Source organism: Trichosurus vulpecula, chromosome 3 (assembly GCF_011100635.1).
Source record: "Trichosurus vulpecula isolate mTriVul1 chromosome 3, mTriVul1.pri, whole genome shotgun sequence".
NCBI classification, from domain to species: Eukaryota; Metazoa; Chordata; class Mammalia; order Diprotodontia; family Phalangeridae; genus Trichosurus; species Trichosurus vulpecula.
In genome coordinates, this window is record NC_050575.1 from 238,110,214 (window position 1) to 238,124,917 (window position 14,704).

Genomic DNA, 14,704 nt, shown 5'->3' on the forward strand with positions numbered 1-14,704 from the left:
TACATACTGATGTCAAAGTAATTTTAAAAATGTTACTATATCACCTTTGGTGTCCTCTTATTGCCTCTAGCATAAAACCTAAACTTGTCTCTTTTCCTTTTAAATCCCTTCACAACCTGTCCCCATATCTTTCCAGTGTCATTGGTTATCCTGAACCCTGTGATCTAACCAAACTAGTCTTTTTCTCAATTTCTTGCACATGACACTCTAATTCTTCATGCCTTTGCATTGGCTGTGCTCCATGCTTGGAATGCATTCCCTCCTTGCCTCCAACTCATTAGAGTCCCTCTCTTTCTTTCAGATGTATTTATGAACTTTATGCTATATATATTGATATAATATACATGTATGTGTATAGCATGTGTGCATGAACATAATATATGTATATGTATACAACATGTATGTATACATATTGTATACATATATATGGAGAGAGAGAAAGAAAGAAGTGATAGTGTGTACTTGTCTCCCATTTAAAAACAAGCTTACTGTGAGTAGGGATTCTTTCACATCCCCAGGACCTAGCCCAGTTCTGGGCACATGGTAAATAATTGACAAATACTTATTGATTGATTCTCATATTACTTTATCTGATCTGTAATCCAGACTTGTGACTCCTTGAGAAAATCCCTTGTAATTTGTCCATCTATCCAGCCTGTCTATCCATCTTACTTTTAATCTTGTTCTCTGATTTAAGGCAGATTAGTAATGTACCTTTCCAAAAGACTCATGTACAGGCCTCAGAAAATTTCTGGTGCAAAGATAGTAAGCAGGCAAACTTATTATGAGGTCGGAAAAATAGTGTAGAGAAAATTCAGAAATGACTCAACTTCTGCAGCAGTTGGCCTGACACAACTTGATTCAGAGGAGTCTCCAATAAGCTTGGGCAGAGGACTTGTCTTTTCACAGGTTTACAAACCCAACCCAAATTGTACTTTCAGTGCCAGATGCATTGTTTCTAAAGAATCCATTATAGGATGCAGAAGATACTAGGAAGCTAACCTAATAATACATTCATATTTTTTGGAGCTATAACATAAGATGGCTAGGAATTCAAGCATAATAATTTGCAAATGTCAATTTTAAACAGAATTTTTGTGCAAAACGTTTAGAAAATCAGGACAATCTTTAAATCTCTTGGCTTGGGGTAGGTTAGGTACTTCCATAACAGTAGACTGTCTACTTGGACATTAAAAGCTATAAATATTTCAAGGTATTTCACACTGAAGTATAAACCAAGGTCAGTATAGGACAAGGTCAATACACAGGGTATTAGATGACACTATGCCTCTTTCTTTAAGCAGCCATAATTAACAGTTGCACATTACCATAGTAGGCATCTCAGTAATAATATAGTTAACCTTTTGCATTGTGGGGTTTGGTGTCCCTGTGCCCCGTGATCTGGAAAATCTGCATATAATTTCTTAGCCCTTCCTTTGCACCAGAGAAGAAGTCTGAATTTTTTCTTGTTCTTTCATGGGGTATTTACTGTATCTTATTGTAAAACTTGGGTTAAGTATTTGGTCATAGGCTATATATATGTTAATGTTAAGTAAAAATATTATATGAAAAAGAAATAAGTGATACAAATATGAAAATTTTAAAAAATGAAACAAATTTAAGGAGAATAATACTGAATATACCACATGTATAACAAAAGACATTTAAAAAATAATCATTGAGTAGGACGTGTAGTGTGCCTTAAATATCCATACTACCCCCGATCAAGAGGCTGAATGAGAGATGTTATGCTTTTTCTGAATGAGTATAGCACCACTTCAGCTTAGGGACTCAAGTGAGTGTAAAGTAGGAATTGCCAGAGACTATAGCTACCATCAAGGAAAGAACCAAGAGCTGCCACTTAATGTGCTAGACCTGGCATCAGGAAGCCCTGGATTCAGTCTCAGTCTCAGACACATACTCACAGCATTAATGTGGGCATGTGACTTAACCTCTGACTTCCTCACTTTCCTTTCATCTGTAAAATGGGGATAATAGCACCCATGTCCCACCATCCCACTCTTGGTGAAGATAAAATGACATAATATTTATAAAAGGCTTTGCAGGCTTCAAAGCACTTTATAAATGCTAGCTGTCATCATCATTAAAACTAACACTTAATAATCGCCACCTTATTATTATTATTATGACCACCTCTTGATCTTGGGCACATAATTTCTGTTTAAATCTCAATTCCTTATCTTTAAAATGATGTTCTTAGACTCTATGGTTGCTTCCAGCTCTGAACCAATGGTTCTATGATCCCCATGTATAACAATGTTTCTATGGAACAATGATGTCAGAGTTCAAATTTTGGATTAAGAAACCCAACTTTTCCCACTGAAATAGGAGGAGGGACTTTACCATAACCAAAACCTTCTAAATACAGTCATCTAGCTTATATCTCTCCACTTTGTCCACAAGAATAATAGGAGAGAGTATGGAATTAAATATTAAAAATCAGTTTTGGAATGTGACTTTATTCAATTGCAGTAGCTGCTTTCTTTATCTCTTTAGTAGGAACACGAAGTAGGCCCACAACTTTCTGTAATCCATTTTCAAAAGGGAGAAAAGTTATATGAGGTGCCCATTGGGACTTTGGACACATGTTCAGAAGATATGGTGTCATGTAGAGGAAGTGCCATGGAGTTGACGAGGGGAGATCAGATTTTATCTTGGGAAGTGAGCTACTTGTTAAAAATTAGATGTTTGAAAATGAGATTTTTTTAGAGTTCTGGAAAGCTACTTCTGGGAATGATGAGATCCTGAGTAGGTATGGAGTAAGTCAAACAAGAGATGCTAAACTATATTTCTGTAGAGTCTTGGAAATCTATTCAAAAACTGAAAAAGCAAGGGGAGGAGCAGGCAGAAAACAAATCTCAGATTAACTTTGGGGAGAACCTACATGGAGCTAGGTGAGCTCAAAGTAACTAAATATGTTTGATCATTGACGTGGAAGCTATGCTGAAACATTGACTTGATCCTACTTTGATGTTTCATGTGTACCCTAATAATACTGAAACACATTCTAGTTATCTTAGGACAGTGTGGCCAGTATTAGATCACTTAGTGCCAGGGAAGCATTGCTTCTGTCTTTTAGGTTGTTTCAGTTGTTTCTGATTCTTCACGAACCCATTTGGAGTTTTCTTGGCAAAGGTATTGTAGTGGTTTGCCATTTCCTACTCCAGCTTATTTTACAGATGAGGAAACTGAGGCAAACAGGTTTAAGCAACTTGCTAGTAAGTGTCTAAGGTCAGATTTGAACTCAGGAAGAGGAGTCTCCCTGATTCTAGGCCTGACCCTTTATCCCCTGCCTAGCAGCTTGTCTTTTATAGGCTACCTTGAATCATTGCTCTGAGTTTGTGATAGAAGATAACTGTTTCTACACTCCTGGCCAGCATTTCACCTGGGTTTGTGTACTCCTTATCCATAATTATAGATCCTTTGCTATATGGGATATTGTTACCCCTGCTCTCAATTGTTTATTTTCTTGTCACCCTTGATTGTCAAAAGGATGAAGCTGAGACACTCTAAAAGCCAGGAATTCCTTCTGAAGCATCAGAGGAAGATTAAGTGATGTTCAACATGGTATTAATATTCAATGTGTTTTTCTGTATACCATTTAAATATATATGTATATATTGACATATATATGTATAATTCATATATATATATATATATATATATATCTGTTACTCAATGGCAACATAATATGTGTTTATGAGGAACTACTATTCCTCATAATAAAAAGAAATTTAAAGTGTGTACACACATATGTATGTAGAATAGATTCATGCTCAAGTATATCTTGATTAGGACCCTCAATATTTTCTTAATGTAGTATAGTGGTAGTGTCACATATACTTCTAGCTACTGAGGTGATTTTTTAAATTAAATTTTTAAAAAATCAGCTTCTTGGTAGGAGCTTGTCTGCATCAATGATCATCATAATTTTTTCAGTCAGTAAGGGCATTTTATTAGCTACAAGGGAATGGATTAGCACAGGGTTTATCACAGCAGCTGTTCTGTAGCCTGTGGCAGGGCTTCCCGCCAAATGCCACATGATTGACTACCATACCCTAGTTATCAAATTGAATGTCACAACATCAATGAAGGATCATAGAAGTCTTCAACCTGGTTCCATTTTCCAGGTTAAATAAATCTGGGCATCCTCTACATCTGGGTATTTGGGCAATGAATTTTTGGATACACATGAAAATCAATCTCCTGAGTCCCACCAACTTGATCATTACTAACAAATAATCACCCCTCCCCCAAGAAAATGATAAAAATTTAAATATATTTCCCAGCCAAAGTAGAAATCACTGTTTGACTATTGCTCTGCATGTTTCAGTAGCAGAAATATAGTAGAATGAATTTAGTGCAAAACAGCAACAAAAAACCCCTCTTCTATAACTTGCAAAGGATAATTACTTAGAGTTGAAAGGGACTTTAGAGGTAATCTAATCAAATACCCCTGGTAAAAATGAGTCTGGAATCAGGAAGAAGACTCCTTGTGAGTTCAAATCTAGCCTCAGAAACTTACTAGCTGTGTGACCCTGGGAAAGTGACTTAACCATGTTTGCCTCAGTTTCCTCATCTGTAAAATGAGCTGGAGAAAAAAATGGCAAACCACTCCAGTATTTTTGCCAAGAAAACTCCAAATGGGGTCATGAAGAGTCGAACACGTCTGAAAAACAACTCAGTTCATCTCCAAGAACTTAAATGACTTTCCCAGAGTCATACAACTAGTAGTATCTGAGGCAGTATTTGAATAGGGGTCTTTCTCATTCTAAGGGCAGTACCCTATTCACTGGGTTGAAAACTTGAATCTACCATTTGCTACATGTGGAAACCTGGGCAACTCAGTTAACATTTCTAGGCCTCAGTTTCCTCATCCGTAAAATGACAGAGTTGGACTTGGCTTCGGAGGCATCTTCCAGCTCTAAATCTGCAACATTATCACAATAATTTCAGTAGTTTCCATTGTTTCCCATGCATCATTTCACTAAGTATGTCATATCTAAAGCAACTTGTTACAGAGTGCATTATATTCAGAGACAGATTAGTCCATTTTTTTCAGGCATGTCATAAAATAAGGTTTAGGGATATCTCCATTTAAATATTAGTTGAACTCATTGGCTTCAAAATCCTGTCTAACTCTGCAAGCCTGTGGTTCCTTGAAAAAAAAGTGTCATACCTCATTCATGATTTCTAATACCAAAAAGAGCCAGCAATGCTGTATGTTATTTATTCTGATAGAATATTAAGGAAGACCAGATTGTAACACTTAAAAAAAGCCATATCAGTATGCAGGGGAAGAAAAACAACAACTAGGAACATCAAATGCCAGATTCAAATATAGATATAGTTAATTACAATAATAATACCACCATTCAGCTAACTAACTAACCAACACTTAGATAATTAGAATTCATTCTCAGCTTCACCATGGCAAGGATTTTTATCTCACTTTTATGTAATTCATTTTTTTGTTCAATACATTGTTATTCATATATATTTATCATGTGTTCATCATTTTTATAATGGCTTCATTTTTGGCATGATTGACTAATACCAAATGGTTGTTTATTACAAATGGAGATGAACAACAGTGTTTTTTTTTAATTGAAAATGCAGATGTTATGATGGAACTTAATGAAAATCATGATGTGCAATGGACGTAACACTTGATTTAAATGGTAACATATTTGTTTTCTGTGATTTCATAAAGAGAAAACTCAGTGGGTTGTCATTGATTACTTCCCTAGAATGCTTGGAACCATGTCAGAATTGGTGCCTAATCAACCCAGAGCAATTGATGAAGTATAGGTTTGTTAGATCCATCGAAAGGGCTTTTTGTTCCTGCTGTGAAGTCATATTCACTCAAATACAAAGCAAACACAGTAAGATTCCCACCACTCCCATTTCTATGTCTAAATAGAATGGAGTACCTACTCTTTTTTATATATTTTAAAAAAACATATCACACCTGAATAATATCTACATATATACATATACATTTAAATCCATTGAAAATATATTTCATATTCCATTAGTCACCAAACGCCAACATGAAAGTTATCCTGGAGACTCTCAAAACTAAATCAAACGTACACCATAAAACACAGCATATTTTTTTTAGAGAGTCCTTTCTAGAAGAGCTGCTTTAGCTTCAATGTTTGCTCCTAACCACTGATGCACTTCACTAAACATCAAATCAGAAATGTTATTCTGTCATTGAGAGCCAGTGCATTTCCACAATAGTTCATTTGGCCCCATGCTGGTATTCTCCACAAAGTCACTTGTATTTAAATCAGAAACACAAACCTCTTTCTTCATCTACTTCACTCCTCCCCCTCTCCCCTAGGGGTATATTTTTGTTAGCATTCTTAATGTTAATTGGAGTTACATGTGTGCATCAAGATCAGAATAGACCTCCAGATGTGTGAGTTGAAAGTCTAATGTTCAGAAGTCCTCATATATAAAAAAAAATTCATGTTTCTGATGAAAATAAACTGCCATACCTAGCTTCAATTTTAAAACCTAGGCAAGGAACATAATGTTGCTTAAGTACACTGCAATTAATATGAAATCATGGTTATAGTTCGTACTGTGTCTCATGATTTTTATTGCTTCTTCACTCCTATTGTCTGCCTTACAAGTTGTGATGTTTCTAAGAGTATATGATCTATCTTAAGGAACAAGCCTCTGTTATCTTCCTTTGGGGAATCGCATAATTTCATTTTATTAGTGGAAAGGCTTACAATTGCAGAAGCCTTCCAAGGAAAGTAACATATTTAGGAGGATCAGGTAACTATAATAAAAATAGTCAAACACCATAATTGTGCCTTTTATTGGCATTTTAAACTTATTTCTGTATCATCAGAAGTTGGGTTCTAAGGAAAATAGCTAACTTCTGTGCAATTACTTGGATGCAGATTTAGAAGAAGCCTTGCTTCCTTCTGAGTGCATTAGAGATTTCAGTGTGAAAAGCTAGAATCGAGCCAATTAAATTTCATTTCTTAGAGAGTCCATGTAAAAAAAACATCCTCACTGTCATATTTGCTATTATTTGGCAGGAATTCTCTTATCTTTTCAGTCAACAAATCGTAAGTTTCTTCAACAGAATTAAATAAAAGCTGAATCCCTGGAGCAAGGGGCAGACTTGCCTTTTCAAAGACATATGCTACTGTTTCATCCCTTTGAACAAATTCTCATAATATGGTTAGAGAAAATACATTTACATTATGTCAAGTTCGACTAGAAATCCTAATAAATAAAACCACAGAACTAAGCATTTCCACTTTCGATCCCAAGAGGAAATCACCTAGATCTGCCTAGGTTAGACTCTATCAAGGAAAATGGGGTTTGGAGGGGGGTGTGTGAGGAATCTTCAATAAGTAATGATATCCCCCTCCTCCAATAACATGCTGAGTTTAATTCTCAGCCATTTTGGCAGGGTTCATTTATAACTCTGTTTGCCTGGTTCTACTCCATTGGCAAAGGCAGGCACCAAAACAAGTCATTTTCATAATTATTTTGGCCTAAGATTAAATCCATCCACAGATGACACATTTATGAATTGAATTTATATCAGCAATACACATCCGAGAAGAATTTCTGCCACGAATATTTATAAAATATCGAAAGGAACACATGCCGGGTTGGGAGATGGGGGTGGGGTTGATAATAATCCGATGTTTCCTTACTACTGTTTGATTTCCTACCTTTTCATATTCTGTTCACATATTTGGTTTCCATCCTTCGACTTAGGGATATCTATTAAATACATGCTTAATTTCATTGTGGGCTTTCAAGTCTAGAAATGGATTCAATTTTCCCAAGCACATTTTCTTAAGGAAATATCTTTACATCTAAGAGAAATCAAATCTAGGGAAAGCAGAGCTACAGAAAATGTGCCCAATATATGCAATGGAATATTTTATCGTTTCAGAATGTGTTGTGATCAAATCAATCAGTGCCAGGTTTGAAATGCTTAAGGTCTATATTGCAATGCAAATATTTTTTTTGGGGGGTTACAGTGTGGAAAGGTTAAACCCAAGTCGCCTATGTTTAATGAGGTGCCTATTCCCTTCTTATTAACTAAAATGCTTTAAAAAACTAAAGTGGTTAAACTTAAATAATTTTATTAGACTGTAATAGTTATTTTATTAACATTTTTCTCCAAGGATTTTTCTGTTCTGATTATGAGTACTTTGCAATTTCAGGCAGTATGATGGATGCGACTTTCCTATGACAAGAATTTTAACAGCCCTTCTTCAGCACTCAATGCACACCCAATTATGCGTCTGAGCTAGTAACCTTGAATTTATGTTGCCATGGCGACAAACTGGTCATGCATTATGGATTATCATTGAAATTCTACACCCCTACCTAGCATAATGAGAGTTGGGGACTTAATCAAATCAGCCATTCTGTGTGACACAAAGTGAAGAACTGGCTGGCTCTTATTGTTCAGCGTCGAGAAAGGAAGCAGGCCTGATGGAGTGGCAGCTGCAGTGCTACAGCCTGATAGATTGCCCTTATATACATTTGTGAATGTATAGACAGATGGTTTTCAATGCCTGGAATTTCCAGCTTAGGAAGCAGCTGTTCGGATAACCTCTGCCGTCTCACCTTGTTGTCATGGAACATTGAACAGAGACTGAGAACGTGGATGGATACATTGACAATCTGACTGAATTTACACTGCATGGCATCCTTCTTTTATCATAAGACTGCTGGGTTAGAAGGAAGGCAGGGGTGAGGGGTGGTGAGGGTGGCTGGGAGGAGGCTTCTGAAAGACAGAACCTGGTCTTAGAGTTGTTTTTTTGCCCCCTCCCCCATTTTTCCATTTCTATTTCGGGAGGAAAGGGGGGAAATGAGCAGATATAATTAGTACAGCATTAATTCCTCCACCATAATCTGGTTTGCATCTTTTCAGCCTAGAAATGATAAATGGAGTCCATTGTGCAGTTTATATGCCAATAAAAGCATCTGGGTTTCAGTTTACCCAGAAGTGGTACTAAGTCACTGTTATAGTATTTGCTTGTACGGAGACAAGATACTAGCTCCGTGAAGGTTGGAAGGGGCACGTTGAGGATTAGGGCAACATCAAACCTGGCAAATGAGTAAAAGCCCTGACTGCACTATACCCTAACTCCTCCCTAAATCTGATTAAGTGTGGTCAGAAGAAATCAGAGTTCCTGCTTGAGAGCAGCTTCTTGCTAGAGAAGTTAGTTTTTATATTTTATAAATTATCACAGGAATGTAATCTCCTACAACACCAACCTTAGATTCTGAAGGGAACATGGGAATGTGTACATGTATAATATTCTCATATTCCATTTGCATTGTTAAGACTAAGGTCATTATTAAAAGCCCTGATTTGGGGTACTTAATGTTTATTGGCTATTTTCTCCCTCCTTCCAAAATTCCTTCTCTCCTTCCTTCCTTGGGAATTTTGCTATTTGACTAATTTAGTAATATGATTTTATTATCTCTACCTCTGCTCCCCCAACCAAAGAGATAAAGAACATCACAGCTATTTTATTTGTAAGATCTATTCATGTGTACTTGGGTGGGGGGAGAAGGAGAAGGAGAAGGAGGAAGATAAGGAGGAGGAGGAGGAGGAGGAGGGAGAAACCCTTTTCAAATATATTTCGTGAAGTTTTAGGTCTTTTTCCTGATTAGAGAGACCTCTGTTACTGTAGGAGGAGAAAAAAACTAAACTGAACTGTGATGGTCTTCTTAGTAGAACATGCTTTGACTCAGTAGATTGTGACAGGATGCAAAGAAACAATTACGCTTTATCCAGTTAATGCTTCCTAGACTATAAAATGTTCAAGTAAGGTCCAGGGAGACAGGAAACATTAGATAGTACCAGCTTCATATCTATTCAGTGAATAAGAAGATGCATTTTTAGAAGTCTTGAAATCCAGTCAATATTCTGCATTTAAAAGCTTCTCAGGATCTCTTATTGATGCTCAGGGAATTATACACTGGAGCTGGCACATAGGCAGAAAAAAAAACATAAAAAATTTGGCTTGAGCCAAGTGAAAGAGAATTAAAATGACTAAGTAGAAAAAAATGAGCCAGAACATCAAGAACTACGCAGTCATGTGTCCCTGCTTCTGATTTATACAAATATATTATTGTTTCAAATGAATGAAGATCAACATGCATTTGAGTACTACACCTTAATGTTTATGTGCAAGAAAAAGCCTGTCATCAAATTTATTTTACTTAAATTCTCATTTTAGTGGGGAACAGCATTTAGTAGGTAGTTATCTATGCATAAAATGGTTACAAATGGGCCTAATGAGAGCATCCATCCAAATAATGGCTTGGGCTTTAAACATGTATTTTTAACATTATGACATGAAAGGAGAAAAAAGGAGTGTTTTCCTCATTCTTTCTTCAAGGCCATTCATGTACAAATATGCTTTGGACAGATACATTAAAAAGGCACATTACTGAAAGTAGCATTGCTTTAATTTCTCTAACAGAATGTAAAGTAATAATCATAGTGGACAGGTGATGTTTTTGAGCAAGCACATTTTTCCCTCTTGAATAAAAAAAACTCTCTCCTTAAAAAAATGCTGTCTGCTGCTTTAGGAAAAACGGAAAAACTATTGTTTTAAAATGGCAATTTTTGGAGTAGTGTAATGCACTTCCTTGACGATGGCCTAAGAAACTGAAAGAATATATAGAAGGCTATTTTGTAATAGTTGGTGTTTGACATTTACTTATAATCCCCCAAGGATACTATTGTTCACCTAAGACTGATCTTCGAGGTCCTCGAATTAACAATCTTCAAACAGCTTTCCCAAGCAGCTTCCAGAAACATCTGATCAGAGTACTAAATGTTTGGAGTTTCATTAAAATATTTCCTTCTATGAGATAGCCTTAAAATTTTGTTTTACAAATGTACATTTTACGTACAGGTAAATTTTTAAAAATCCAGAATATGTGAAAACCTTTACTAGTTTTGTTCATATTAACACATGCATTTTTGTACGTGTTTGCACTCCATTGATTAATCTCTATATAAGGAAGTTATAAGGACATATATTTTTTATCTGGGCCAATTTTTTTCTTTAATTCATGAATTCATATTTGTAGTGAAAATTACAGGGAGTTTAGGCAGAGTGAAGAGAAAGGGAAGAAGAAAAGGAAAGGAATCCTTGAAACAGAGCACATATGATCCTTGTTTCTTCTTGTTAAAATATTCAGTTTCCTTAAAAGCAGATCTCAGGTGCCCCCTTCTACATGAGGTCTTTCCTGATCCCTCAAGGTGCTAATGTTCTGTCCTTCTTGAAATTACTTGTACATGCATTATATATCTAACTTGTCAGCATGTCTATCCCTGTCCTCTCAGAATATAAATTGCTTGAGTAGAGCAACCATTTTATTTTTGTTTAGATTCCCTAGAAAATAGTACTGGATATTTGCATATGGTATGTGCTTAGTAAATGTTTGTTTAGTTGAATTGGATTTGAATCAGATTGAATTAAATTGAAATGATTTACATTGACCTAAAATGCATTGTATTGAATTGAATGAAGTGTTTTAAGGTGGTTTGTTGGGTATCAATTTCTAGGAGAGAGAAGTAAAGAAGAGAGGAATTGATTTTCTTTAAGTTATGTTCCTCCATCTGTAGCACCCAAAGCAGGGTGTAGGAGGATCAAGAAGAGAAGGAAAAGGGCTTATTTTCTCAGGTCCTTATCTGTAGGATGCAGTTAACCTTGAGGTTTTGAAGATTAAACAAGAAATAACCAATGAGCACCACCCATTTCACCTTAGTATCACAGATGTGTCAAGAAAATCAAGAAAGGCACCTAGAATGTGCAGTAGACTTCCCATGTTAATCTTAAGGGAGAACCTGGAGGAAAGTCCCATAGAGGCACACGTTGATGGTTTGCTTTTTGTATTCATGGAGGGAAAATCCATATTGAAAGTATCACAAGCCCATCGGAGTACTGGAATCTTAGAAAGTAAAAAAGGGGGGATGTTTATTGAAATCAATAAAGACTGTCAAAGGAATCCCAAAGGATGTCTACTCCTTGGATTAAGGGTGAATGAAGATATGGAGCTATTCTTATAAGGGAAACAAAAATAGGTAACAAAAGTATAAGATGATAGAAACAAAGAATTTGATAGTTGAAAGGAGCCCCAGAAGAAAACTTATGAAAGAAAGGAATGCCCACTATAACATACCTTAGAAGGAGTCATACGGTCTCTGCTTGAAGACCTCTAAGGAGTGTGAATCCACCATCTCTCAAAATAACACTGATTTGTTTTGTTTTGTTATTGGTCAGTGCTAATCATTAGGAAGTATTTATTTAAATTACTCCTCAATTTGCCACAGTGCCAATCCCATCCAGTGCTACAAGTTCTGCTTTCTTGAGCGAAGCAGATGCCTAATCCCTCTTTGAGTGGTGAGGACAATTTTATTTTTTTTCTGGGCTGTAGTGTCTCTAGTTCAGGGGTGGGAACCTGTGGCCTCATGTGTCCTTCTAGGTCTTCAGGTAAGGCCTTTTGACTGAGTCCAAGTTTTATAGAACAAATCCTTTTATTAAGGGGATTTGTTGTGTGAAGTTTGGATTCAGTCAAAGGGCTGCACTTGAGGACCTAGAGGGCCCCATGTGGACTTGATGCCACAGGTTCCCCACCCCTGCTAGTCAATCAAGATCTTTTTGTAGCCTGATGGTTATCCGCTAAGTTAGCTGTTTCTATGAGCTTTGAGCCATTTGCCAATTTGATGAGCATATCATCTTTGTCTTTTATGAAGCCATTGATAAAAATGTTACCCAGCCCTGAGCCGAGCATAGATTCCCGGGGTGCCTCATTGGAAAACTCTTTCCACCTATACAGTGAACTGTCAACAATTCATTTATGAGTCTGCTTATCCAATCATTTCTGAATACACCTAATTATATTATTGTCTACTCAGCATTTCTTTATCGTCTCCACAAAAATCGTGTATAATGTTTTATAATAAGCTTTGGAATATCTATCTCTCTATCTATATACATACATATATATATATATATATATATATATAACATATATTAAAAGCATTAATCTCATCTAGTAATTTCATAATTCTACTAGTGGTAGGATTACTTCTATTTGCAATCTAGTTGTAGGATTATGGCTAGTTTTATCTTCTAGTTGTTATCTATTTCACCAGCACTCCGTATTCAATGTAAAGAAAGGCAATTATAACACAACGACAACAAAAAGCCTAGCACAGAGGACAAAATCATGAAATTACCACTATTTGTCCTGACATCTTTCATACAGGAATGTGATAATTATTATCATTTCATCAGAATGAGTTTTCCTAGGCTAGCTCTATGGAGATTAATTATTTCTTTCTAATCACAACATTTATGCCAGATATTTGTATATTGGACATAGATCACAGAATTTGAGCAGGAAGACCTGGTTTTGAATTTTTTTTATTTAAATTTATTTATTTAACATATTTAGTTTTCAGCATTGATTTTCACAATAGTTTGAATTACAAATTTTCTCCCCATTTCTACCCTCCCCCCCACTCCAAGATGGCGTATATTCTGGTTGCCCTGTTCCCCAGTCAGCCCTCCCCTCTATCACCCCCCCCTCCCCTCTCATCCCCTTTTCCCTTCCTTTCTTGTAGGGCAAGATAAATTTCTACGCCCCATTGCCTGTGTATCTTATTTTTTAATTGCATGCAAAAACTATTTTTTTTTGTTTTTGAACATCTGATTTTAAACCTTTGAGTTCCAAATTCTCTCCGCTCTTCCCTTCCCATCCACCCTCCCTAAGAAGTCGAGCAATTAAACCTAGGCCACATGTGTATCATTATGTATAACCCTTCCACAATACTCATGTTCTGAAAGACTGACTACATTTTGCTCCTTCCCAACCGATCCCGCTTTATTGAATTTTCTCCCTTGACCCTGTCCCCTTTCCAAAGTGTTTGTTTTTGATTACCTCCACCCCCATCTGCCCTCCCCTCCATCATCCCCCCCTTTTTTTTTTATCTTCCTCCCTCTTCTTTCCTGTGGGGTAAGATACCCAACTGAGTATGTATGGTATTCCCTCCTCAGGCCAAATCTGATGAGCGCAAGGTTCACTCATTCCCCCCTCACCTGCCCTCTCCCATCCTTCCACAGAACTGCTTCCTCTTGCCACCTTTATGTGAGATAATCCACCCCATTCTATCTCTCCCTATCTCCCTCTCTCAGTATGTTGCTCTCTCATCCCTTAATTTCATTTTATTTCTTTTAGATATCTTCCCTTCATCTTCAACTCACCCTGTGTCTGCTCTCTCTCTTTTACGTATATATATATATATATATATATATATATATATATATATATACACACACACACATATAAAAACACACACACACATATATATATACATATACATACATACATATACACATAGATATATGCATACATACACGTTCACTTATATATATACATAAACATATATATATATATATATATATGCATATTCCCTTCAGCTACCCTAATACTGAGGTCTCATGAATCATACATGTCATCTTTCTATGTAGGAATGTAAACAAAACAGTTCAACTTTAGTAAGTCCCTTGCAATTTCTGTTTCTTGATTACCTTTTCATGCTTCTCTTGATTCTTATGTTTGAAAGTCAAATTTTCTATTCAGTTCTGGTCTTTTCACT